The following is a 27,655-nucleotide window of genomic DNA, read 5'->3' as shown; positions in this document are numbered from 1 at the left end:
CAGACAAAGGAGACAGAAATACGACCTGCAGAGAAATGTCACTTTGACTAAAACCACTGTGAGACATTGTGGTAGAAACATCATTTTTGGAAGGCAATGCATAGCTGTTTCATTGCACTGGCTGCAGCACAGGGCAATACGGAATAGTTTGGAACTATCTTTGGGACATAAACATTACTCTGGATACAGTAAATTAGCAATGTAAAAGTCAGCAAAGTTGATACAAACCAGAGGAGCCAAGAGCAGCCATATACTTACAGAAAAAGTGGAATTGCTGTCATGTCCGTAACAGTGGCATTTTAAAAGCTGTATTTTGTAAAGGCCTTCCTAGCTGCCTGGTACTAGGCTCACTGGTTGAGTGAGCCAAGTCCTGGCAGCTTAGCTGAAGATGTGTCCATAGCAATACAATAAAGGAAGGGCGAGAAGGCAATGGTGGATGGATGGATGGATGAATGGATGGATGAGAGAGAGACAGACAGCAAAAGATTAGGTGGAAAAAAAAACTTATCTGAGTCTTTTTGTGGTGATCTGTGATAAAATGACCAGGTGTTTCTGGAACTGTATGCATGTGTAACTTGGGAAAAGCCTATACATATGACAAGATAAAAGCCACCTGTAGAAGTCTGCAGCTGATTTGTGGTAGGGCTTCTGTATGAATAATGTAAGTAGAACTCTTCAGGCACAGTGTGCAGCTTCTGAATATCTATGATATCCCTGTAGCAAGAGTTTGGAAGAAGCCTGTTTGTGCACTGTGCTGAGAGAGATAGCTGACCAACAGCACTTTCACAACAAGGAATGCCTATCCCTTCCTTATTTCACATTCCAGACAACTACATCAAATACTGCAGTTATTTTACACCTTTAGCTAGTATTGGGAAAAAATATTGTAAATTATATAATTTTCTTTATAAAAATATTTTTCAGATATGTAAATCTGCTTCAAAGGCTTCTTGGAAGTTTTCTATGCATACAGAAGGCTTCTGAAAGCTAAGAATTATACAGCTGGGCATATTTTCTGCAAGTGCTTTTCATTTCACCATCTGAGGCTGCTGTCTTGTCTCTATTACCTGCAAAAAACCCAGGTGTAGCAGCCATCCTAATTAAGACACCTAGGTCACAGGTAAAGACCAGGGTGGCTGACAAGTTCTGCCACATATGTGGAACTTGTTAGGCACAAAGAGGCAGTGTGCTGTGTGAATGAGTCTGGAGTCTTAGCAAAAGCATAGTGTGCAGTGGGTAAGTTCTATGTCACCGATTTTCCAATAGGGTTGGCATTTTAGAGAGGAAAGGAAAGAGAGGCACTAGCAATGTGGAACCATCAGATGTTGTACATTCTTACATATGAACACATGCTTATCTCAGATTAAGAACTGGATAGATAATGCTAGAGCTGATATGAAAAGCATTTTTGTTTAGTCACTTGCAAAAGATGTTGGGTTGTCAACTCCAGAGGCTAAAGTCCTGTGTTTATTTACTGAAAGGTGCTGCATGGACAAATGCAGCATGAGCTTCATGATATCTTTCTGCCAGCCTAGCTCAGCCCTCATCTAGTTTCCATAATCATTCAGTATTTTCTAAAATAGTTACCCAGGGAGTAAACACTGCCAACTGTGGCCATGGTTTCTGAGATATGGAGCCCAGCCCAGTCAGACGTTTACTGAGATAACCTCATTGCATCACATGCCAAAAAGCCACAAACAGTTGTAGTACTGAAGGACTGTGACATTTAAAGAAGATATTGAAAATGCAAATTAATCATCTTCATGTTAGAATACGTCCAGATACAGGATTTAGAAATTAAAAACGTCATACTGTATTTTTATAGTGCCATACAGCATCTAGATTCAATGGACAGACTAAATAGCTGGGACACTGACCTTCACTGGGACTTACATTTCCAGAGGTAAATTCTGGTAGGTGTTGTGGTAGGCCTGAATAGGCCAAAATAGGCTCATACATGTCCTGGCTTGCTCAGACATGTTTTTCTGCTCTCCCTCCTTTTCTTGTGGGGAGAAGCAACTGCAGGAAAGAGGGCAAAGAACCAGGAGCTACTGAGTCTAAGGACTGTGGCCTGCCCAGACTTGTTTTGCTCCTATTTACATCCTGTGGTAAACAAGGTACATGCACTTGTCTTGTGCCTGCCTCATGCAAGGCCTGTGTTTTTCCCAAATTTGGGTAAAGTAAGTCTATGGCTTCACCTAATACAGTTAGGCTTTGCTAACTGCCATTCTGATTGGCTATTCTGTGTCCAAAGGCCCATTAGTCTCAGGTTTTATTGATAAAAAGAGATGAGCAGGTAACACAACGTGCTCTGCTGTTGTATTCATGCCTGCTGCTGCCTGTTGCTATTACTCTCTGCTTCTGGCAGTGTTCTGCCTTATTGCATCCCAAACTGCCTGGAAGCTGCCTGCCTTGAGCTTACCAGGAACAAGCTCTAAATACCTCCACACAATAGGCCTGCGTAGCCAGCGTGACGTTGTGCTGAGACTGTACATAGCAGGACATCCTACCTACATATGAGAGTCTCCTGCCAAGATGGGGAGTCCTGGAGGTACAGATCATCCAGAGAAACCAAGACCAAGTCAGATAGCCTGCATCCTTTCCCCAGCAGTCTGTGAAGCCTGGGAAGAATCAGAAGCCTCAGCAGCTGGCAAGACACTGACAGAATTCACTGAAAGCATTTGGGATACTGTCTGAAGCTGTAGGTAGCCCTGTGGGTTGGGAGATAACTTTTTTAAGTACTTAAAGCCTTTTGTAATTCATCGGTGCCTTCTGCTATAAGCAGAAAAGAGCTCCTTGAGTCCATGTAGTGTAGAAGCAGTATAAGTAATTGCAAAAGGTGTGTTGAGCACAGCAACCTTCGCTTCCAGTTCAATTAATGTTTATATTTTTGCTAGTTATTTCTAGATCTAGTTATTATTTTGTATAATGTTTTTGTGACTGTTGCAAGAGAACGTAACTATTATTAAAATTAGTGGTTGGGGGTGGTGAGAGTTTTGAATACTAAAATTAATAAATATTAATTTTGCAAAAATACCATCTCACAATCAATTCTCCCTCCATTACAGTAGGACAGTATGGAGCCTGAAGATAGAAGGAGGATGTATATGAATGCATTCCAGTCATAGGTGTGTGCATGTCTCAGAAGTTTGTCACTTGCTAAGAGTCAAAATAAGGTCACTGCAGATTAATAAATATATGCAAAAAGGGCAGGAATGAAATTCATGTCAAACCAGGCTAAAAACAGATGGCTGAAAAGAATGGCATAAGAAAGGAAAACAGAAAAATGGCAGTGTCTGAGAAGGAAAGCAGCCTTGCTCAAGAAGTTGACTGAAAATATTTTCTTGACTGAAAATATTTTAACTATGTGTCGTTGAAGATAGAAGGAAGTGGTTCTTCTATTAATTAATATACTTGAAGTCTGGAGGTTCACCATTATTCTGCAGTCATGAAGTTCAGATTCTCCCCTCTCCCTTCCCCTCTCCCTTCCCCTCTCCCTTCCCCTCTCCCTTCCCCTCTCCCTTCCCCTTCCTCCCTTCCCTTCCCCTTTCCCCTCTCCCTTCCCCCTCCTCCTCCTCCCTTCCCTTCTCCCTTCCCCCTCCTCCTCCTCCCTTTCCCTTCTCCCTTCCCCCTCCTCCTCCCTTCCCTTCTCCCTTCCCCTCTCCCTTCCCCTCTCCCTTCCCCTCTCCCTTCCCCTCTCCCTTCCCCTCTCCCTTCCCCTCTCCCTGCCTTTTATTCCATTTGTGGTATCTCAGTTCCACAGGGAAAGGAAAGATTCTAGCCACTGCATTAGAAAAGCTCCTGCCCAGTATCACAAGACTTGCCATGTAGTCATTAGCAAGCAGTTGCAATGCCACTTGCATTTGGCAATACTCTTGACTGAACTTATTTCAATTTGCATTACATTTGCAGAGATACAGACCTTATATTTATACCTACTGAAAATGTCAACAGCTCATTCTAACTCATCTTGAGACAGGGCAACAGTCCATCCTTACTTTGCTATTCACAATACAGACTGGGAACCAGTTTACTCCCAGAGTTCATAGTTTAGAAAGAGCAGCAGATTCCTCTGCAGGTAACAGAGAGAGATAGTACATCCTTCTGCTCATTTGATGTATCTATTTTAAGTTTAAACAATTGTCTTCTGGAGAGGGCTGTTTCTTTCCTTCACCTGTTGCAGATGGGAAAGCTGCCAAATTTCATAGATGTCAAACTTTTAGGCCTTAGAATAAGGAGATAATGATGTTACTCTGTGTCATTTGTTCAACAGCACAGGTTATCTGGGTCAGCGTTGAGGAGTGTTTGTGTTGCTACGAGTCTCAGGCGCGGCTGTGTTGGACAGCAATCACTGCTGGCGTTGACATTGCTGGGAAGGACATGTTACAGAGCAGTTTGAAAAATGTCTATTTCTCTTAACCAGTGTAAATCTGGAAATTTACACTGACAATTCAAATACCAGAAGTTCTTGTTTCCAACAAATGTTTCCATTTTGCAGTATTCTGCTTCCTCTTAAATTTGACCTTTCCCTGATAAGCACATGGTACAGAAATGCAAAAATAAAGGAGTCAAGAGCTCACTTAGAAACACAATTTTCCATTAAAAGCAGTTTAAACTAAATATATTCCATCAGCCTTAGTTGCTTTTGGCAGTCAGTATGTGATTCAGGTGCCTAAACATAGTTTTTGGGGTCAATCTTGGAAGCACTTTAAGGCATCTAGGACATCTGTGTGGAGCTGGGGATATGACAGCCATGTACAGGACTTTACCTTCCTGAGGCTGCAGCTGGGGAGGAGCACTCTAGGGCATCTAGAATAGCATTACCACTCCTGGTTAGGCAATTAGTTTCCAAAACTCTCCAATTTCAAAAAATAAAATATCCTATCTGATAGTGTTATTAAAGGGCTGTCAGAGCCTGATGGAGGAGGCAGGTCAGTGGCATAGTGCTCTTGAATCTCACTCTGTATTCATAGAACCATAGAATTGTTTAAGTTGGATAAGAACTTTAAGATCATTGGGTCCAATCAATGACCAAACAATATCAAGTCCACCACTAAACCATGTCCCTAAGTACCACATCTACAAATCTTTTAAGTACCTCCAGAGGCAGTGACTCCACTACTTTCCTGAGCTGCCTCTACAGTGCTGGACAACTTTTTTGGTGAAAAAGTTCTCACTAATGTCTAATCTAAACCTCTCTTGAAGCAACTTGAGGCCATTTCCTCTTGTCCTGTTACTTGGGAAAAGAGATCAACACACCCACCTCACTACAACTTCCTTTCAAGTAGTTGTAGAGAGCAATAAGATCTCCCTTCAGACTGCTTTTCTCCAGGCAAAACAATCCTGGTGCCCTCAGATGCTCCTCATAAGACCTGGACTCTGAACTCTACCAGTTTCATTGCCCTTCTCTGGATATGTTCCAGCAACTCAGTCTCCTTGTAGTGAGGGTCCCCAAAATGAACACAGTATTTGAGGTGTGGCCTCGCCAGTGCCAAGGACAGGGGAAAGAACCACTTCTCTGGTCCTGCTGGCCTATGCTAGTTTGAAGCTAGCTGGAATATTTTGGTGAGAAGAATTAGATTATAAGCTGTGAAAAGGAAACAATGCTGATGTCTACTTCACTCATAGGCTTGCTGAGATGCATAAAAACAAGAACATAAATATAGATAACACACTTGTTCTCTGGCTGCCTCCCTTCTCTCCCTAACTTGCTGCCAGTGTAACTAATCCTTCTGCTTTCTAACCCCCCTGGCCAATCTTCTAAGCTTACCTTGCACGTAAGGCAGTCTGGGGATAAGGTAGAGGGGTGGAAAGGAGGTGGAAGGATGGTTGTGAGCCCCTCCTGGGGACTCTGGTTTCTGGGAGGACTATTGTGGTCCTGTATTATCTTTTTAACTTGTATATTTCTGTCTATAGCTGCATATATTGTAAATATATGCTTGTATATTGTGCTAAGCTATAAATATAAAGCTTCATTCTTTAATTTCCAGCTCAGCTGAGTCTAGTCTGGGTGATTTCGTTAGAGTGGGCAGGTAACACCCAAACCATCACATGGCCATACTGTCACTGATACAGGCCAGGATGATGTTGGCCTTCTTGGCCACCTGGCCACACTTCTAGCTCACAGAAGACCAACACCCCCAGGTCTTTTTCCACCCAGCATAACAATACAATAGCCAAGGGCTATTGTGACCAATGTGCCCACCAAACCCTATAGGCTGGCCAGTGCCCAACTCAAGCCAAATTTGGAAGAAACTAACTTCTGTAGTTGGTATGTAAATATGACCATGTCAGTTCTCTTGCTCCATAAATAGTGGACAGCCCCAGGGCTTACTGAGCTCTCCTGTGCAGCAGTGACCTGCATGGCAGGCTCTCCTGAGAAGAGACATCTCTCAAGGTTACTCCACCAGACTGAGAGTTTCCTTGTTGCAACAGATTTTCAGTAAGTTATAACATGCTATTCTTATAAATCTAGGATTGGATCTAGTCACCACACCTAGATTCATGAGAAGGGGGATTAGAAATCAAGGAGATCAACCTTTTGGCATAAACAGGGGAGTCTCTCTGACAGTCTTGTCTATCTCAGTCCTCCATAAAATAATCAAGTGCAGCTTTTGCCATCAAATCTTGTTAAACCACTGTCAGGTTTATTGCAAACTCCGATAAATCACTGGCTTATATCAATAAACATATTGCTACTTCTCCTTTACAAGTGAAGTGTGGCACTCCACTCATGGCACACCCTTTTGGCCTCTCCTGGTTATTTACACTAGAGCAGCCAGAAATTCCTGCACTGGCAGCTCCATGCCATAACCTCCATCAAGTGCTGAGCACCAGGTTAAGTGGCTCACCCACTACCTGGAGTGAGGCACGTTGCAATCCAGGAACCTGCATCAAGAACCTGTCGTCTCCCGGGAACCCTCCTAGCACATGACATGGGGCCTCAGCAAGCTTGGCAAGAGAGAAGTCTAGTGTTGGGCAACCTGGTTGTGCAAGGAATTCAGGGATAAACAGGGTAATAGCTAGCAACCAGCTTCATGTAACACTCCCTGAAGCTATAAAAAGATGAGAAGGATTCATAAGTGTTTCAGTTACCATTAACACATTTTTTGAGTTGCAGAATCACAGAGGCAACACTGGAGAAACAGATGCTGGAGAAGGACAGAAGGCAGAAGAACATAACATGAAGTAATATAAATACAATTTGTAGAGTTTTCAGGCCTAAAATATTGAAATACTTTTCCTTCTTCTTTAATATTTTACTGCTTTGGCTATAATTCTTTCTTCACTGAGAGAGTCATTGGACACTGGAATGGGCTGCCCAGGGAGGTGGTGGAGTCGCCGTCCCTGGGGCACTTCAAGGCAAGGTTGGACGTGGCACTTGGTGCCATGGTCTAGCCTTGAGCTGTGTGGTAAAGGGTTGGACTTGATGATCTGTGAGGTCTCTTCCAACCCTGATGATACTATGATACTATACTATGATAATCTACATAAAAATATGAAGAATTGCCTGTTTTTTTTCAATAGTGACCCACCAGTTAGTGTCAGAAAAGAGTTCTTTAGGGTGCTTCAGATTTCTGGGTTACTGCTTCAACTTGTGCTTTTCTGATAAAATGCAGGAGTTCAGATGTGTTGTGTAACATTTGATGTCACAACCTGGACACAGGGCATGGACCATCTAAGCTTAAGTTTTAATGTGACAGCAAATGGATCTCTGAATTTGTGGTCTTCTCTTCTGCGTATTTTTTTTAAGGTTTAAAGAGGAGAGGGAGGTTTGAGAAGGTTTAATGATGAAATTCTTAGTGGAATTATTGCAAACAGGTTGAACTGAAGTACGTTCAGACTAAACCAGATCCTGGATTTTGTCTTACAGCTTTGCTCCTAGGCTACACATATTGGACCCAAATTTCTGCTGGCACTGGAAATTTATCCCAGTGAAGAATTTAGCTTTCACATTGCAGAGAGACAAAATTTCAGTATTGTGTTTAAATTGTTCCTAGTGTGTTTTTGTAGTTTTTTGTGGCTTCTTTTTTCATCTTTTTGCTTCAGTGATTCATTTATGAAAAAGGATGATAAGATTCAGGCTTCTGATGGTATTTCCATTACCCAGAAGCTGAAGTACTCTGAGCAGGCCAGGACTTGCATAAAGATAAGCACATGTAGCCTAAGTGAACAAAAATACTTTAAGCACAGAAAAATATTGCAACTTGTGCCCTGTGCTACTTACCCAGCAGACCTTCTGCTGTGGATTTATGGCTCTTGTCACAACACTTTCTTCTCTAGCTTTTCTCAGAAGAAAGGTTTTTCAAGAACTAAATTAATTTAATTCATAGAGAGTGTAAAAGTAAAACCATTGTCTGTACAGATATGCACATATATACATGCATATGCAATCAGCTTTTATAGAGATTTGACCTACTGCAGCAGATTAGATTATGTGATAATTAGTTTATTCTGAGTTTAGATCTCCAGGGTAGATGCTGGACTCCAAATAGTATAATTGGCTTGCAAAAGGGCACCAACTTCTCAGCAGTTCACTGGCATTTTCTCAAATGTGCTTCCTGAGAGTCACAAGAAAATCTTCCCTTCTGAAGGAATTCAAAGACCTGTGCCAGTTGCCAAATATATGATTAAAAAATATGGGAATTTCATGCACCAGTCTTTTTGAGAGAAATCTGCTTATACAGATTCCTGACTCTGAGCTCAATATTTTCCATCATTTGTGGTGCAGTAGAATAAAGTTCATATTTTATTCTAGTTGTGAAATTTTAGCTATGTATTATTAGGGATTTTAAAGGTAGTTTGATGTGCTTGTAACCAGAACATAGGCCAAAATGAGTAATGTTTTGTCATTGGTGAATTTCTGCTGCTTCAGAAACAGTGATCTTACCTTCATAACCAGCAATGATCTAACATCTTATATCTTCAGATGAAACTTAGTCTTTTGTGGCCATGCTAGGAAAGGGATACATTTTCTATTTGCTCTGTAAGTAGAATTTTAGTTTCCCTGGCTTTCTCTTTTGCTGCATAATAAATAAGGGCTGTCATTCAAGTTTCATTTTTCCTATTCATAAATAAGGAATCTTATTTTCATTTGGAGCAGAGACGCTTCAGAAGTTTTAGTAACATTTTGTTGTCTGCCTCAGTAACAAATGCACTGTCTCTCCAGAAACACTGTGGCTTCCATTAGACCATTCTATTCATTTGATTCAAGTGGACAATAAAACATGCTGAATGACAGGATGTCACAGATGACTATATGTGATGGTTTGGGTGTTCCCTGCCCCCCCACACTTTAGAAATACCCAGACTAGGCTCAGCCAGCTCTGGGAATATAAATGAAGCTATTTATTTACAGCTAGCACAATATACAAGCAGATATTTACAGTATATACAGTTAAAGACAGAAATATGCAAGGTAAAAGGTAATACAGAAACACAACAGCCCTCCCAGAAACCTGAGTCCCCAGGAGGGGCTCTCAACCACCCCTGCACCTTCCCCCTGCCCCTCTCTACCTTACCCCAGTCCCAAGGAAGAATAGAGGTTCAGCCAAGAGGTTAAGAAGCAAAGGTGAGTGGAGGGTGTGTTAGAGAGATGTAGCTCAGTCAGAAGCCCAAGGCAGAGTGTGAGTGAAAATGGTGAGAGTGTTATCTAATGTTTTCATTTCTTCTTCCCAGACTCCTCATCGAGACTTCTGAGGGAAGCAGACATCACCGTTGTTTTCCTTTCATAGCCTGTAATCTAGTTCTCACCAAAACATTCTACTCTGCTTCCAACTAGCACACTATGGAGCTTTAAAGAAGAAACATTCTTCCACCTGCCTTGTCAGTTTTCCTAGATCTGAGCATGCCTTTTTAATTTGGAGGCCAATGAAGGCATTGCCTCACTGATATATTTCTACTAATTTTAAGTGATTAGTCCAATGTAAAGCCTTCTCAGATAAACCTAACTATTTTTTTTCCAAAGAGGAAAAGTGGGTACCAAGACATCAAAGATCCTTTAGTACCCTGCTACTGAGAAATGTTGGTAAAATGCATTTTTTCTCAATTATTCTTCAGTACTTAAAAAACATTGGAAACTCAATCGAGATACTTTAAACAGAAGAGTGTACATATATATATATATATATAAACCAGAAATATATATATGAAATATATATATATGTGTCCATCTGCTCTGGGCATAGATGGAAGAGATGACTAAGAATCAGTGCTAAAAAGGGCTAACCTGTGACTCCCATTAAGGGTGTAAGTTGGTGGGATATCTGGTATGGTACCAAAAGATATTCCTTCCACTCAGATTGGAGTTTAGCATGTTGCAGAAGCCTGGTACAAAGCCAGCACCACTTAGGTTCTGATTTGGCTAGCACAGTGCCTAGGTGTCATGTGCTGCACAGGGATGAGGTGCCATTTACATTCACTTAATTTTTTCAGTTCACCTTGTAAAGCAGAGGTGTGAGTGACCACAATTCTCTCTATTACCTAGATACAGCACTTCAGCAACTTGTGCTTGACACAACATCTGGGTTTCTGGAGTTCCTTGTTCTGAGGGATCAACTGGACCTTTGGATGCCCTTCAGATATTAGATATCAAAATATAGTTTTCAAGGAAACCCAGGAAATATTTCCTTCTGAAATGCAGGTAGGATTGGTTTTTTTCCCCTTGCTTATTACATACTTCTTTTATGGGGAAAGATTATTCCAAAATGTGTTGGAGATACCTCCTCTTTTCTGAATGCTTGTTTTGTTGCTTAGAGAGTGGCTAGAGGCTGAAGCTTGGAGGCATTTACCTTTCAAGAAAGTGATTTTTAAAAAGCTGATCAGAAGCAGTTGGATAGGAGGGTTTTCATGTGTGCATTTTTTAAGATGGAAGACCTAACACAACATTATTACAGGAATACACAGCGCTGTAGTGAACACATCCCTCACACTCTTAAGTGATGGCCTACCTTGCATGCAGACCCAGGCTTTACCTCGTGGAGATAAGATCCATGAGACAGCAATCTCCCTGGGAGAAGCACTGTCTTTTCATTACCTGTGAGCATGAGACATAGCATAATTGTGACATCTAGAAGCCGCTGCACCATTTCTAGGATCAGCTTATGAATATCTGCTGTAATAAGCCTTTGCTCACCCAAAAGACCTCTGTGAAACAGATGCCTGCAGTATAGACCATAATAAGCAATAATGACAAAAATAATATTTACATTGCGTTTCTGTGGCTATGTCTCAGTTCTAGTTTAAATTTCCCAGAGACTCAAATATAGTTAATAGAAACAGTAACAATTTATAGGATGCTTTTCCCTCTTCCCCCTTCTTTACCAAAGAAAAGGAATTAGATGTAGAGAGAGAAAAGGTAAAGCTCACCCAAATAATATCACTTCGACTTGGAAGTTAAAAGAAGAAAGTATTAACAATAAATAAAAGGTATTTGAGGTAGGGGAGTTACAAAAGGTATAGGGAAGGGAAAACAAGATACAAAAATATATAAATACAACCAGATTTGATGGCAATGGCTTTGTCTGCCTCATGGGTTATGGCCACATGGTAAAACAAAGAGTACCAGGAACCAGGATGGTGATGATGACAAGCAGGCAGGGAGAAAGAAAAGAGGCACTTCCTCTGTTTTTTATAGGGATCTTAGAAAGGAAGTGGGAGTGGGCTAACCATCACACTTGATAGTATTCAGACCCACCCCCCAGGGAGGAGTCAGGAGGACCTGGGGTCAGGGTCAAGACCACCCCCCAGGAGGGTTAACCCTTTACAGGCTACCTCCCCTTTCTAGAACACGAGAGACATTCAAGGCTCCATCCCTGGAGATATTCAAAGCGAGGCTTGACAGGGTCTGGCTGATGATGCCTCTCCTTGCTGCAGAGGGGGTTGCTCAGAATGTTCCATGATTTAGTTGATTGGATAATGTTGGGTGATATGTTGGACTTGACGATCTCAAAAGTCTTTTTCCAAGCTGATTGATTCTGTGATCCTGTGATCTTTCCACCTCTTAAAATTCCTTGTGCTATTTACAACAGCTCTTGGTTGAGTAGGGATTTATTTATGTTGCTCCATGCCCAACTAAATGGTAAATACAATGTCATGCAGTACTGCTCCATTTCTGGGTAAAGGTACAAGTGGAAAGACATACAGAACTTTTCTTACGACACTCTCATCTACAGATAGGTATGAATTGATAGGAATAACCTTTTGTAATACCCACAATTTTCTATAGTTCTAATTTTTATTGTGTTGGCTGCCTGAAAGAGGGTAAGACTTATTCATAAATTCACACTCCAGTGGTTTGATAAATATATACCAGTCTGAAAAGGAGTGTCTTGGTGCGGTGCATGTTATTCATCAGGTCTCAGTTTTCCTTGGTTTTGGTCCTAAGGTTTCCTCTTTTTTTATTTTTATTATTTTTATTGTTATTATTTGACATTTTTGGCTGACTTCACTGATCCTCTTCCTAGCAATAGCCACAAGAAAAAATAGCACTTGGGATAACTAAAACTAAGTGTGGTGTAATGAAAAATCTGTTTATATACCTTTATTATAGTATCTCTTATTCTCTCTCTGACAAATGTGGAGGCAAGAATATTGTAAAGTGATATTCTATAGCAGGCACAACGCTTATCAGTTATTTTCCGTTGACCTTCTGCCTTAGAAAATTAATTCACTTGAGCTGTTCACACACTAGAACATTAGGGAAAAAAATAATGTTAGCACTAGTGAACATAATCTCTGCAGGAAAGCTGGGCAATTATTCAATGGTCTAATCTTATCTCTTGTTTCATTTTTATATGGCAAGTCTACATTTAAAGTATTAGATATACTGTGCTTCTGCTCAGTACCATCAAACCACAGTAAATAAACGCCACTAAGTGCCACCATGAGTGAAGGAGCTTATAATGAGAAGTGTGAGTAGACATGTGCACCATTCATCATTCTGCTCAGTCCGATATTGGGGCTCTTTTTATCAGCAGTATTCGTAGCAGTGTCATCACCTCTGGTATAAATCTTCTGTCAGTGTCTGTCGTCCCCGTGCCCTATTAAACTCATGCTCTCACATAATCACTGAGTGACCTTTGGATGTCTTTCATTAACCTGTGACCTGAACCCTGCTAGCTTCTTGTTGGTAGGTAAATCTATAACATGACATTTGCTTATGACTCAACCTTTATCCTTGGTTAATAGTCATGCCTTCCAATTTTGTTTTATTTTTTATCTGGAACAAAAAGATAGTTACAATCTTAAAGCACGGCTGGGATTTCAAAGGTTGGAACTTAATATTCACCTAAATGTCTCCTAATAGATTTTCTCATATTTTTCTGCTGCTGCTTAATCTTATCAGCTGTAAATTGATGCAGGGTGTTTGCCTCACAAATTGTATTTTTATTTCTAACTTAAGTTTCTTTTCTCTCAGATATGTTCTTCTTGCTGTGTTTCCTTAATCAGGGATTAAGGGTTGATTAATACAAGTTTAGTTGTAAAGCTGTGCCACAGCTTAGCTTAAAATTTCAGGTGCTGGATATGAGCCTAGCTATTACACAGCAATAATAATAATAAAAATAATTCCAAATTGTGTTCTCATGAGGATCAACTGGGTTGGAAATTAGTTACTCTAGTGCTCTACGTTGCCAATGTCTTACTGCAAAGCCTTGGTCAAGCTACTTGCTTTTTCTATGACTCATTTACCTCACTTGTAAAATGGGCCATGGTAAAACTGTACTCTGCGGAATAAAACATGAAAAATGGCTTCTATTTACCTCTTGTGTGCTTGGGAACCAGACTGATGCTCTTATTAACTCTGCTCAGCTAAGTGTGTGTACAGAGTTGAGAGCATGTTGAATTAGATTTCTCTTCTTTCAGCCCTGCCTCCCCCCTTGTGAATGTGTCCCCAATTACTGTTAACTGTAATTAGTACCAATTAACTAAAATTCTTAGCGGTTGTGTTCCTGCAAAACCTTTGATGAAAGAGGCTCTCAGCAGCAAACAGCAAAGTAAGTGGTTAGGATTTAGGGGGGCATTGGAAGTGGAGGGAGTGTGGAAAATTGCAGGCTGGTACTCCCTTGGCTAGGTGTTGTGGGAATGGTCTCAGTCTCTGCAAGGAAATGGGAGAGGGCATGGGTATGGCACCAGAGGAGACCAAGGAATAGAAATGCAGACATTAACTGCAGGGGAGGTTGTGGGGAAAGAGTGGGGCAGACAGGTTAGAGGGGGGGCTGTCTGCAAGATGCTGTGGTCCTCATTCAGTCTGTTGAGTGAGCACAGAGAAGAGCAGGGCAGTTCCTGGGGGGAAAGTAAGGTAAAGATCTGAATGGATGTTTGTGGAGTGAGTTTTGCCTTTTCTGCTAAAGTGCTGTAAATCATCCTGAAGGAATGATAAAATAAGAAACGACTGAATGACAGTATCTTCTCCTCAACTTTATGTATGACTTCAGTAAGTGTATTTTAGTCGACTTGGGTACTTACAGACATTGCAACTGACTTGGCTAATGTTTTCTGAGCCATATAATGCACACACAATCATTAAATCCACATCTTGACGATCTTGCTATACAGAAAGATAAAACAAAGCACCAGCAGTTCATTCCTGAGTTTTTTCTTTCTCCATTTCTTTTCACTGTGTTCAGGGATGGCGAGTAAGTTACACTTCTCTTTCCCATTTCAGTATGAGGCTGTCTACTCACAGCTGGAGGGCCCATCTCTTCTCAGCTTGTGATCAAACACCATCAAAAGGGGGAAAATTTCAGGGAATTGGAAATGGACAGATAAGTGGTTAGTCTCTTTAGCTTACTGTGTTTTGATATAACACTCCTCTCTGCTTTTGTCACTGTTGTCCTTATCTCTCCTCTTTCTCAATTTTCGTCTGTGCTTGGGTATGTCTCTTTTGATACCAGGTGCAAAAGGACCTAGCATTGTTATTTTGCACAAGTTACATGAGAAAACATTGAGCAGTGTGATGGGATTGGTAGGAAGTTAAAGAGAGAGCTGGTTAGATGCCAATTCCAAGAAAAGAGTGTACACAAATGTCCTGCTAAAAGACTGTTGCCAGGGCAGTCTCCTTTCATTGACAAAAGGGAAAATAACAGGCTGAGTACTGTGATAGACTAATGCCTCAACCATTAAGGCCTATTAATGCCCTCAGGGTGATGACACCAAGTCTTGCAGTGGCAAGGAGGGCAGACAGCAGGGAACGCTGGAGAATGTGATGGAAATGTCATTTTCCCTGAATGTCCCTAGTGCCAGTCTTTGCTCGTGCCTCAGCATCCCTGATGGCACCATCAGGGATGTGACTTGGTACATGGATGCATGTTTGTCACGTTGCTGGACAGAGATCCAGTGTCAGGTTCCACTGGAAACAAATCTTACAATAATGGATTGTGATAACAAGGATAGGAGCAGCAACAGTAGAGTACTCTGGAGCTCCATCTATGGATCAAAACAATATTGTGCTCTTTGCAATCATAGTGGGAGAGTGAGACAGTCACAAAAGCCACAAAAGCATGGGGATAGGATGAGAAAGTAAAGGTTTGTCACTATAGTTTTTGTTTGGATTTACAAATACGTTTGGAAAAGGTTGTCAAGGTAGAATTTGGCACAGTGCAGTTGAAAACCTCTAGAAAAAAAAAAGATAATTTTGAGAAGAAATATATAGGACAAGGAGCCTGTGCCTTAGACATCTCAGTACCACAGACCTGAGCAGGATTTTGATCTGGCCACGATGAAACAGAAGATTTTCAACTGATGATGACAGTTGAGAGGACTTGAGATGACAGCTTCAAAGAAACACAAATGAGTGGTTAATTGTGTGACCCATGGAGAGCACTGGAAGGCATTAATGGGTATTAAGAGGCCATATTTCCATAAATGACCATTAGTCTTCTGCAAATGTTCCTTGAAATGTAAAGGAATGGTTTTCTCTCTCCAATTCATCATCCTAGAAATCCTCCTCCGTGTAATCTTGAAAACACAGGAGAAGACTTCCTATCAGCAAATGTTGCCAGATGTACAAAACCACAGAGTAATGTGTTGTATAAAATGATTTTGGGTGGCAGAAACCTGGATAGGAAGCCCAAGAATATCGCACCAACATTTGAGCTTTTCTGTGAGGCGTTGCTGGCCCCAGGAGGGAGCACTGGATAATTTATAGGTTAACATTTTCTTTTTATGTGAATAGCATTTTTTCTCATTTATAGTTAATTAGGTTAAGCATGCATGGGGAGCGAGGGAGGAAATACTTTCAGAGAGAATCTAAACGATTAGTAATTTGAATGAAGTAAAAGAATAAAAGAATCTGCTAAAAGAAGTAGCCCTGGAATTAAATATGTTGCTATAACAAGTGTAAGTATCAGATAGGAACTTTAAAGGTTCTTGGATTAATTATAGCAGTGGCACAAAAAGAGGTAGAGTGCATTTATAGATTTGGCATATGAATTCTTTTCATGAGTAGCTGCTGTTTCAGTCTGCTAGAGGAGGGGAAACTGTCCCACCATTTCACAGGTTTATATCTTCTGCACACATTTCTTGTCTTGGGGGCGGGGGTTGTCTCGCATACAAAACCAGTTAAGATGAATTATAGAGTAAAATGAACATTGACTTAACCACTGAGTTTCTTCAAATCTTTTTCCTTGTGTAAAATCCTCTTGACACTTCCTGGCTGGCTGAACACTTTTTTGGCAGGTTCTGTGTGTCCATCTATATGCAGGAAGCAGAACAGTTTCATTAGGGCCCGTCTAAAAATGCTGCACCGCATCTAAACAAGGACAAACTTCTGTGTAGACACTCAGAATAATTCAGGGTGCTAAAATCACCTGGGCTGCAGTTAGCTTACTGGTATAGAGACCTACAAAATTCAGTAAGTTCATGGTGAGAATCACACAGTGTACTATCACCTCCTACCGACCATGAGGACGGTACATCTGTCCTCTGCAGCACTGTGCCATGGGCTCTCTCCAGTCTTGATGCCCCATATGCTTGACACCATTTGCTGGTTTCCCCCACAGAACAAGTTCTTGGCTTCCTGCCTCCATTGCGTGATCCCGTGCATGGCTATCATGTTCCAGGATGTCTCTGATGAGCAACACAGCATTTTACAAGGAAGGCATATATTAAATAAGTAGTTTAAATGAATTTCCTGCTGGAATGTCTTCCACTGTGTCATTTTTTTAAATGCTTAGAGCAATTTAAAAATCATTTCCAGTTTCTCTTGCAGATTACACTTAAGTGGATGGACTTTTTATATACAAGAATGTAGATCCAAATTTAAGGACTTTTAGCCAAGAGAGATGCTGTTCAAAATCTCCCAGTGGAAGAGCATGCCATACTTCTGAAAATCAGGCAAGACTTTGACTTAGGTACTAAATATAGATTTAACAGTTTATCCAAACATCCAAATAATTCAAGAAGTTAATGATTTATGTTTTCAATAAATGGTTATTTATACTGGAAAACATTGCTGGTTTTATTGCACATGAGCAGTTCCACATGGAGAGTTATTCAAAGTAGTTTAGTATTTGTGCTGCACCCATAAAAGCCAGTTTCTTTTCCTAGACAGGGAGCTTTAAAATAGCCTAAAGGAATTGAATGCTGAGTCCCAATGACACTCAGGGAAAGATAAGGCCCTAATAGAAAATCCCAGCTGGAAAACAGAGGCACCTTGGAGCCCAGCCACTTTCTGAACTCAGCTCTTTTGTCAGCAGCAAAGGGAATGCTCTCACATATGCAAGAAGAAATGTCAGACAAAACCCAATAGTTCATCCTAGGGAGCTTGGATAAGTAAGTTTTGGTCAAGCAACAAGAACTGAGGATCAGAGCACAGAAGTTTGAATTCAGTTTCTGGCTAACTGCATTTGTGCCTCTGGAGACTCTTGAAAGTCCTTCACTTCCCCACCAGCCTGCAAAGCCACAGAAGAAATCACTTACAGAGTGATAGTGAGGATTAACTAATTAACACTAAACCAAAGCTCTGCCAGAGAGCTGCTCTGCCCTCAGTGGAAGATAGATGATAGATGCTCTGTCTGGGGGTTATGGACTTCTTTTGCAGGATTTGAATTAGTTTCATAAGGGATTATCTGTTGCTGTGGTGATCACTGGGAGGTATTTTGACCTACCCTCTAGCCCATGTACTTGTCCCAGCAACTCCATTGAACACAGATATACTGAAGCTGTGACTGGTGCAGGAGGAGGCAAGTTTAGGCATTTGGGGCATCCAGCTCCTACAGAGATGCTCAAAGAAGGAGCTATGTAAAGCTGTGCTAAAACAGCAAAGGACCATACCTGCCTGCAGATCAACACCAGATCTGAAAGAGCAGCATGAGCTCTGCCATACCTGATTGCTACATCTCTAAAGCATCTCTATAGCTCTTCATGAAGCAATTCCAGCATAGCTAGTAAACTAGCAGGATTTGTCCCTCTGACCACATTGGTTCTCACACATGACAGGAAGAGCTGCAGCAGAAAGATCAAACTGAGGAGCCACAAGACTACTCATTTCCTAACATCCCTTCTGTTTAGAGAGCCAGACCAGTTCACAGTGGGACAGCTGTTAGGTTAGGTAGGTGGATGGTGTGCAGATGCTGCTTTGTTTGACCTAGCAACATCAAATGTCTTTTGACTTGGTCTGAGAGAGGAGGAAAGGCAGGCACAGTATTTTGTCACTCATAAAACATCCAATACTCAAGATGAGGGATCAAGAAGGGATAACCATATGCTGTGGCATATCTTCCATTCAAGAGTTGGTCCTCACCATTGTCAGGTGAAACACTTTTCCTTGGACCATCTGGGAAGATCTCCTTGCCCTGCACCTAGGCTGTATCGCTTCTCCACTTTTACACTTGACCTGACAGGCCTTCTGCTGGGGTGCAGTAACATAGTGCCTGGAGAACTGCATAGCTCTGCACAGCTTCTGCTGTTTCCTGGTGGTATTAATCCTGGGGATGTACCAAGCCTTGGCTCATAATAATGTTCCCTTGAGAAATAATGATTTCACTAGAAAAAAAATTGCCAGTAAGTTAAAAATGTAGGAAGGACAATATTTTTCATGCAAACACTTGCTGTCTGTAAAGATAATGAGCTATCTGCTGCTGGCTTCCTTCTTTTTAGGGTGGGAGGCAAAGATGGGAAACTGGACTTCATGCTGGACAGTCTGATTCAGTCATTTGAAAGCAGCTTGCAGACACTGGGAGTAAAGGTTCGTTACATGGCTAATTTTTTCCCCGTGCTCTGGGCAGGTGGCCTAACAGCCCAACAGCTGATCCTACTTTTTAAATTTAATTTTAATTGATGCACTGCTAGGGATGCCTTAAATTGACTCTTTTTTTTTTTGAATTTCCTAAGGGAGTTTGTCCCAAGACCTCCATTCTAGTGATAACTTACTCTGGCCAATGGAGCCAGTGTGTATTTATTTGTATATTTCTCTGTCCCTTCTCTGGCTTCTGCTACCATGAACACTGCAATTGCTGATGACTAGAAAATTACTCAAGTGTGAACTGTTTCACTGTCTGTCACTTTCCTCATTAGGCTAGTGAGGAAATGTATCTACGACTCTGTCACACACAGCCCTCATTAGGTGAGCAGCACATGGAGATTATTGCCTTTTTTAAAGATGGCTGCAGGAAAATGGCTGGGTACTTTGATGCTCCTCAGTAATAAGTGGAAGTAGCAAAACTAGAGCTCACTGCACTCTCCTCTGAATAATTGCATTGTTTGCAGAGCCTGATCAATGGAATGAAGTCCTACTGCTGGGGAAGTCAGATGGCAGCACATATTCCCACTTACTCTGAGTGGAAAGGGCAGAAGATGCTCAAGGAAAGATTAATTTATTGTGCAAGAACAAAAGCACTACCCATTTTTGGCATTTGCATCTCCTTGTGCCTGTTAAACTGGAGAAACTCTATTATAAAGTTGGTGTATTTTCTCTTGTGTGTCAGTATGAGCAAATTTAGAGCTGCAGCTCAAACTGGTAGCAATAAATGCTGCCAGTGTGTTCACAGTTGCTACCTCGAGCAGTTAGCCAAAGTAGCACTAATCAATATAGCCATTCCCAGAAGTCTGGTTTTGGTCTCTGCCAAATGTCCATGCAGAGTTTCTGCTAGAAGAGATGTTCTGAATGACTACATGCTTTCTCTCTAATACTACTTTCTTTTTAGTTCACTTTTCCTAAGCAATGAGTGCCTTCCATGTTGGCATTTCTCGTCAAAACAGTCCATTAACTCCTGTATGCTCAAGAGAGACAGGAAGCTACTTTCTTGCCTGCATTTTGTTCAATTTGAAGAATTTCTGGAGAAGAGGAGGCTCAGGAGTGACCTCATTGCTATCTACATCTACCTGAAGCGAGGCTTTTTTTTTTTTAAGGACCAATATTAGCTCCTGTTGTGATGCAACATACTTCAACCATCAGAGCAGCTATGTACTCCTACCTGTAGTAGGACTACAGTGTTGAATGGGACCGTTGTACTGGCAGGAACTGCTACTTCCTTTGCCAGAAAGAGTGCTTATAAAATCTGAAGTATAGCCTACTCTGCTGTAGCTATTAGGTCCCTGCTTTGGTGCAGTCCTCCAGTGCACCAGTTTGGTGCAGACATAGCCTAGCTCCTGGAGGTATTCAAGAAAAGCCTGGATGAGGCATTTAGTGCCATGGTCTAGTTGACTGGATAGGGCTGGGTGCTAGGTTGGCCTGGATGATCTTGGAGGTCTCTTCCAACCTGGTTGACTCTATGATTCTATGTTGTTAGCTTTGGTAGCTAAAGCTTTGCATGTCACACTACACGTAAAATTGCTCAGAAAAGTCATATGACACTGGGAGCTTCTTTTATGCTTTCATTATAATGTATTTCTATAGATGCTTGCTTTTGTATCATGATCCCAAAGTCCCGAAAGACAGTTATACATAAAATTTTGCACCCACCAAGTCTTGATAGAAATATACAGGTCCAATCACCACATCAGACCATCTCTGTTCTGCCACATAAATGTTCATTCATTAGCACTAACATAGAGGATCAGTGCTGTACTGTAGTTGATTAGGTTATAGCAGATATGTACCCCCTAAGGATAAGACGATGAAAATGCTCATGGCTTCTTTGCTTATTTAAAGTTGATACCCAACTCCAAGTTAAATTGGATATCAAGTAATTGACTTCCTGTGCATATATTTTCTTCAATTCCATATACATAGGTTTCTTCTCATTATCTGCATTTACAAATTCAAAGGCAATTAGCCCTGAAATAGCAAGAAGTGTAGAGAAAGAAATGTTTGAATTTTTATTTCTCATAAAGTTCATCCTTTCTCTTTCATGTAAGTGGGACTCTAATTTCTTTTGAAGAACAGAAGACAAATGTTAAAAACAATAAAAAAGAAGGAAGTCCCTTATGGGACTGGAAGCAGAAAAAGGATATTATCATGAAATAGAATATTTACTTCCTAAGCTGGTGATTAAAATACTTTTTTTTTTGGGTGAGGCTGAGTCCATACTGGCAAGTAGAAGGCAGTCCCTAATCTGTTGTTCGTGTGTTGAGACTGCCAGCACTGGGGTGGCTGGGCTCTGGTATTCTGTTTCTTCTTTTTTCTTGGCAGCTGAAACTAGGCTGTGTGTGCAGTGCTGAGTATTTCTAGAGGGTAGTCTGGTTTGTCTGCTCAGTACCAGCTTGCAATGGTATTCAGGTTTGTCACAAGACAATGACAAACCTGCAGTACGCCATCTGTTTTGTCCAGCTTGTCTCTGTGGTGGGCTGGCATTCAAATCATTCCATAGTTAGGAGCTCAAATTTTCACCTGAGCCACGCTCTGGAGCTACCTATACAGGAATCAGGTGCTGAGTGGATGTTAAAGAACACCTGAGCTCAAGAAAGAGCTCAAATTCACCTGTAAAATATAATTCTGGTGTCGTTTGTGTGAACAAGCTGTTCCAGTTTCAGAGGAATAGATGTTCTCATGCAAAGAATCAGCAGGCTGAGAAGGGTTGGCTCTTTAAAAATCCAGCCACTTAGCAGCCATAGGATAGGAGGCAATTTCTTGGATTTTGTTCCTTTACATCAGAATCACACCTCTTTGGTCAACAGGAAAGCTGGAGATGTGGCTGCAGTGCCTGGTTAGGCAGGTAGCTCTGGGAATCTTTCTCCAGCCCTCTTTGCCAGTACTGTGTTCCCTGAAGATCAGGCTGTACACCCTGTGCCCATCACCGAGCAGTATTCCACGTGGTTTGTTCCAGCTTACCAGTGTGAGTAACAGGTTCACGCTCTACGTTAACTTCCTAATTGCCTTCACTTTTATGTTGGCAATTAGATTTCCTTTCCACACATAACTTGCCTTCAGACACACCAACTTTTCAGGAAAATAATTCATTTACAGCAATATTACTTGCTTCATCCAGTTTGTTGCTAGTACCTTATTAATGCCTAGGTACAAGACTGGGGTTTTATTCCATTCTGACAGGGATTCTTGGAGGCTCGCTGAGCAATTAGTTTAAAAAAGCTGTCCCAGGGAGACAGAATGAATACTTGAAAAAAAAAACCCCAAGCCCAAATCTGTAAATCTTCAACATGTCTGGAATTTTGCATGGTTTTTTTTATTCATTAAGGGATATATTACTAACTAACAATCTCCTCCAAAGTTAAAAAAAAACCCAAAAGACCAATAGCTTTTTTGGTGAATGTATTACAAGTTCATTCCAGTAATTTTCATATAAAGTAAAAACATAACATCATATTCCAAGAGATCAAAGAGCATCCTGTTAAGCATATGATGCTTCAAGAGTTGTTGGGTTTTCTTTGTGTTGTTTGAGGTTTCTTTGGGTTTTTGTTGTTTGGGGTTTTATTTATTATGACATTTTCATAATGACATTTCTAAAAGCATAATTACCATCAGAGATTCCATTTGGACTTTCAAAGAACTGTTGGTGGCATCAGTTTCTTCTTCTTTTGTTAGGGCTGGGGGAAGTCAAGACTAGATTATTGGGTTTTTTTTAAACATCTGTAAACACAATATCACAGTATCACAGTATCCCCAAGGTTGGAAGAGACCTCGTAGATCACCAAGTCCAACCCTTTACCACAGAGCTCAAGGCTAGACCATGGCAACTTCCTCTATCAGTTAGGCGAAGTTAAGAAAAATATCACTACAGAATTCTAATAACCTTTTCATACTTATGCATCTTTAATCTTCAGTTGATTTTATCTTGAATTGTGGCCTAAATAATTAAAAAATACATAGATGCAGGTAATAAAATTAGCAAACACTCATTGAGTTAATTCCTTCTGCAGCAGGAAAAATAAAGTAACAGCAATACATGAAGACATTCTATGTAACGAGGCCCAAACTAGTATCTTACTCATGTGTGCCTAACCTGCTTTGCAGAACCAAATCTTAGCCAGGCTAAGGGCTTAATTATTATTTATTAGTTCTGCCCACTGTGCCAATATCAGTCGTTATAGAAATAATCTCCATATCCCTCATTAAACAATGCACCTGTTTCCATGGGAATGCATTTCAAAATAAGAAGTGCTATTTGAATATTATTAGTTTCACTGGTTGTACTGGCACTTGGTGCTGTGGTTGCCCAATCTGTCATAGTTAATCAACTCTCATCTCTTAACACTGGCTGCAGTTATCAATGAGTTGAGGATTAATATTCTGGGCGAAGCAGATGATAAATCATTTGTATATAATTAGTGTACAGCAAGGTTACAGCTGACATGAATTTTTATCTTAATTATGGGAGAAATTTGTTCCATTAATTTAATTTAGATTGCATGAGTGGCTAGACACCTAACAAAGTTAATCTTACACCTGTCATTACAACATTAAGGAGAGGCTCATTTTCAAGCTGTAGACACAGATACTCCAGCATATAAGGATAATGTTGCTCATTCTGATGTGAAAATAGATGATCGTAGACAGAAGATGTAGAGCCTACTCTTTTTAAAGTCTTCCCAAAGGATTTATGTGGGAACATTACAGAGATTCAAATCCAGTTGCCACTGTACTGAATAGACTAATTTTCCTTCAGTCTTTCTTCTGTATTTCCTCACGAAAGAAGCATGCAGCACTTACAAAGTCTTTTCCCTTCCAACCTAAATCATTCTATGATTCTATGATTTCTACAGATATGTGTTTTAATTACTCTAATGATATACAGAGAGCTAGCATGTGACAGTGCCATAGTACTTGTATGACATGATATCTGCATTAATGGCGATGGGTGAGGAAGAATGTGCTGCCTACAACCCAGCCTTCATGCTCATGTGAAAAGGAATTATTCATAACTTCATCTACTACACAAATGGCAATTATGCAGGCATTTCTGAGGTTTCAGCACACTGAGTAAACCTAAATTCTGTGTTAATTATCCAAGCAATTATCAAGTCTGATAAATCATACATGATTGATAGATAAGGTGGGGCTGTTTGGGTAACAGGATATGGTGTTAGTTATTTTGCTGATAATTAACCAAGTGCCTAAATGAAAGAAGACTATTTGTGGCATCCCTTATAAAAATGTTTATCTTTATAGATTTGTTGATTATAGTTATTTTATTCTGGTAGGATGACTTCGGGGGGAAAAAAAAGCCAATACCTGAGTCTTTTTACAGCTAATGAGATGAGACTGAATACAGTGGAGATAGAAATACAACTGAAAATTACATTCTGCACTAGCTCAAGTCCAAATACATATTTGTAATACAAGACACAATCTCCTTCACATATGCAGCACAAAAACAACCCTTGAACAGAAACATTAATTGAACAGTAACTCAGATTAATGTTTTGTAATATTAGTTCACAATTATTACTCTCAGCTAGGGTCAAGAAGTATAAAGTTGGATATTCACAAAGAAATGACTGATTTAAAAACAAAGAGCTCTAATGGAATTCAATAGTGCTTTTCAGTCATTCCAGTTGGCATCTCTATTACCTGAAATGATTCACAGTCCATTATGGGAGCTTCCATGCTAATAGAATGTCTATCTTCTGTAATACAGACACATCAGGGCACTAACTGAGAATCTGTCACAATGAATTTCATCTAGATTTCACTTCATCTCTTCATGGACTGTAAAATTTGCTCTCGTACAATGCCTAAATTTACTGTGGGTAATTGAGAGAGATCTATAGATGCAGCACATGGTTAAAAAATGGTTTTCCAAAGATCTATTGTAAATTGTGCAGATTTGGCTCAGTTGGGAAAATATTATGAAGTGCTGGACACCAGTTTCTGCTAATTAAATGGTTTTGGTGAGCTCTGAAAATATTATGAATGGATCACAGTGAATAGAAAAGTAAAAACACCGGCCTGGTTGAAACGTCCCTCTTGCAGCTAGGAAGGCAATAAAATAAGCTTTTGAAATTTAGGAAACCTCAAAAAGAAGCAGGAAAGACTTAGGGATCATATCAAGTAGACCTCTGATATTTTTTATCGGCCTTGTGTTTACATAAGGCAAAGTGGAATATTACCCATTTAATCTGACTTCCTCCAGTTCTTTAGAAAAACCTCCTTAAACAGAGCAGACAACTCCAGTTTGGTTTTGCTGTTGAGATTATTCATTCTAACTGAAAATGTTGCTGTGAAATTCTATGCATGGACTGTTGATAAAAAATTAAAAGAACGTTTAATGTGTAGCTCATTTTTCCCCCAGCTGAATACTTCCTGTTCTGTTCGTGAAATAGATATGCTGAGCATTTTCAGCCTTTTCTGTCTTTTTAATGATTTTTAGATGTATTTTATTTTACTTGTTTCCATTTAAAGCCAAATTAAATTATTGGTATCCTCACTGATCACACACTTTAATATTTGTTAGCCAATTATGATGATTGTGTTATATTCTATAGCTTTTTTTTTCCTAAGCAACAAACAGAATAATAGCATCACGCTCCACTGCAAGTGAAGTGATCTCAGCCTTTACATTAGGAGGAAATCAGAATGGTATGACTGCAGTTCATTACTGAAATAGGTAACTGATGAACTGAAAAGACAAAGGGCATTGTTAAATGAAATGTCATTATTAGAGCTGCTCATGTTTAACAAATGTACTGTAAGTTAATTCAGTGGTGTTTTCTCCAAAGTTCTCTGTAGAACGTTCACCATTCGTGCTTATGTTCTTTACATGGTCAAGGTATTTTTATCTTCTTTGTGGAAATGATGATGCTCACTCCAGCTTAAATTAGCACCAGCTAAACTGCTGCAAAACATCAGCTTTAATCCAAGGTTTACCTCCAGGACTATTGCTCACCTATTGATCTCTAAGCCTTTTTGAATCTTTTGAAATGATTGTTTGTATTGTTTGAAAAAAATTCCTTGTTTTCTCTGAAGGAAAATGAAAGGTAAATTCTGAGTTTCATGGGGATGAAATTTAGGCTCCAATTCAGCATCCTGTGACTATGCAACAAAGCACTTTGGCACGTGTTTAATGTCAGGACCCGAAGCATCTGTTTTAATCTGTTGCTGAATTGGGGCCTTAAAAGCACAAGCTGAATCTGGGACCTCATATTTTAAGAGCTGTGTAAAAGTGGTGTTCTGATATTAAATAAAAAACATATCATGCTTTCAGCATCTGTGGGAAACTGTTTGCATTGCCCCCAAGGTGATAAAAATAATTTATGGACTTGAGTATTTTTCACAACAAGGAAATGACCTCAGCTTTGGCAATCTGAGGTAGTTAGTGAAGCTTTTCTGCTACATTTATGGAGTTACTTGAGCTACATATTCTTTGACCTGTATTTTAGATTTATTGGCAGATATATAAGTCATAGTAAATAGTCTAAAAAGCAATTGATGCTTTGTGCATTTTGTGCATGGACTGATTGACAGATTAAGAAGGGCTCCTTCTTCACAAGTGACTGAGGCTTATGTCCTTGCTGGTTATAAATATACCTGCTGGGATGTCCTGCACATTTTTTTAACCAACAATTCTAATATAATGGGAATATTAAGAACATATTCAGACTATAATACCTGTACATATGAGCTTGAAAAGAAAATAAGAAGTTGTGCATGCTATGATAAGGGCAGTCAGACTCCTGAGAATAGCCCTGAAGTCCTCACTTCTCTCACTGGCTTGCTACCTGTCTTAGGAACAGAACTACAGATTCCAAGTCCATCTTGCAGAGCATTAATGGTCCAAAAGAGGGAGACAAGAAAGGTTTATTTCCTTCTGCTATCACAGTATTGACATTAAACTAACAGTATTAATAGAACAGTATTAATAGCTGATTACTTCAGACAGAGCTTGTTAGTGTCTTGAATGGGTCTTGAAATGAAGATCTGGGCCTTGAGTGCCGCTTGCAAGGCACTCTTTGAATGCTTTGCATAATCATACAGGATTGAGTAATTATCTTGGTATATGTTGGAGAGAGTCATGCTGGGTTTCCTCAGGTGGATCAAGCACTGAGCAGTAAATAAAGGGAAACAGATACTCTGATGGTCTAATGTGATTAGCAATGGCAAACCCTGCAAGCATGTTGTTTGCATGACACTACTATGGATATAATGACATTAAGTAGATATTCCTAATATCTTTTTTATCTCTTTTTTACTTCAGGCAAGGAAATCCAAAGTTGCAATTAAATACCTGTACTGACATCTCCATCATTTGCCTTCTGGAAATTGGAAAACAAATATCTCCCTCTCCTACCCATTCTACTAGAAGTGAGATTAGAGTGTAAA

At 40.2% G+C, this 27,655-nt stretch overlaps 1 long non-coding RNA gene across 1 annotated transcript; it reads left to right on the top strand.

Annotated features, from left to right (window-relative positions):
- Positions 1 to 1,754: 1,754 nt before the first annotated feature.
- Positions 1,755 to 27,655, top strand: LOC135187596 (uncharacterized). Its single transcript, XR_010307382.1, has 4 exons — positions 1,755 to 1,903; positions 10,487 to 10,642; positions 19,099 to 19,186; positions 27,531 to 27,655. It is a non-coding gene; the product is annotated as an uncharacterized LOC135187596 (long non-coding RNA).

This window comes from Pogoniulus pusillus, chromosome 2, assembly GCF_015220805.1.
Source record: "Pogoniulus pusillus isolate bPogPus1 chromosome 2, bPogPus1.pri, whole genome shotgun sequence".
Taxonomy (NCBI): domain Eukaryota; kingdom Metazoa; phylum Chordata; class Aves; order Piciformes; family Lybiidae; genus Pogoniulus; species Pogoniulus pusillus.
This window is presented reverse-complemented; position numbering and strand designations above follow the sequence as displayed.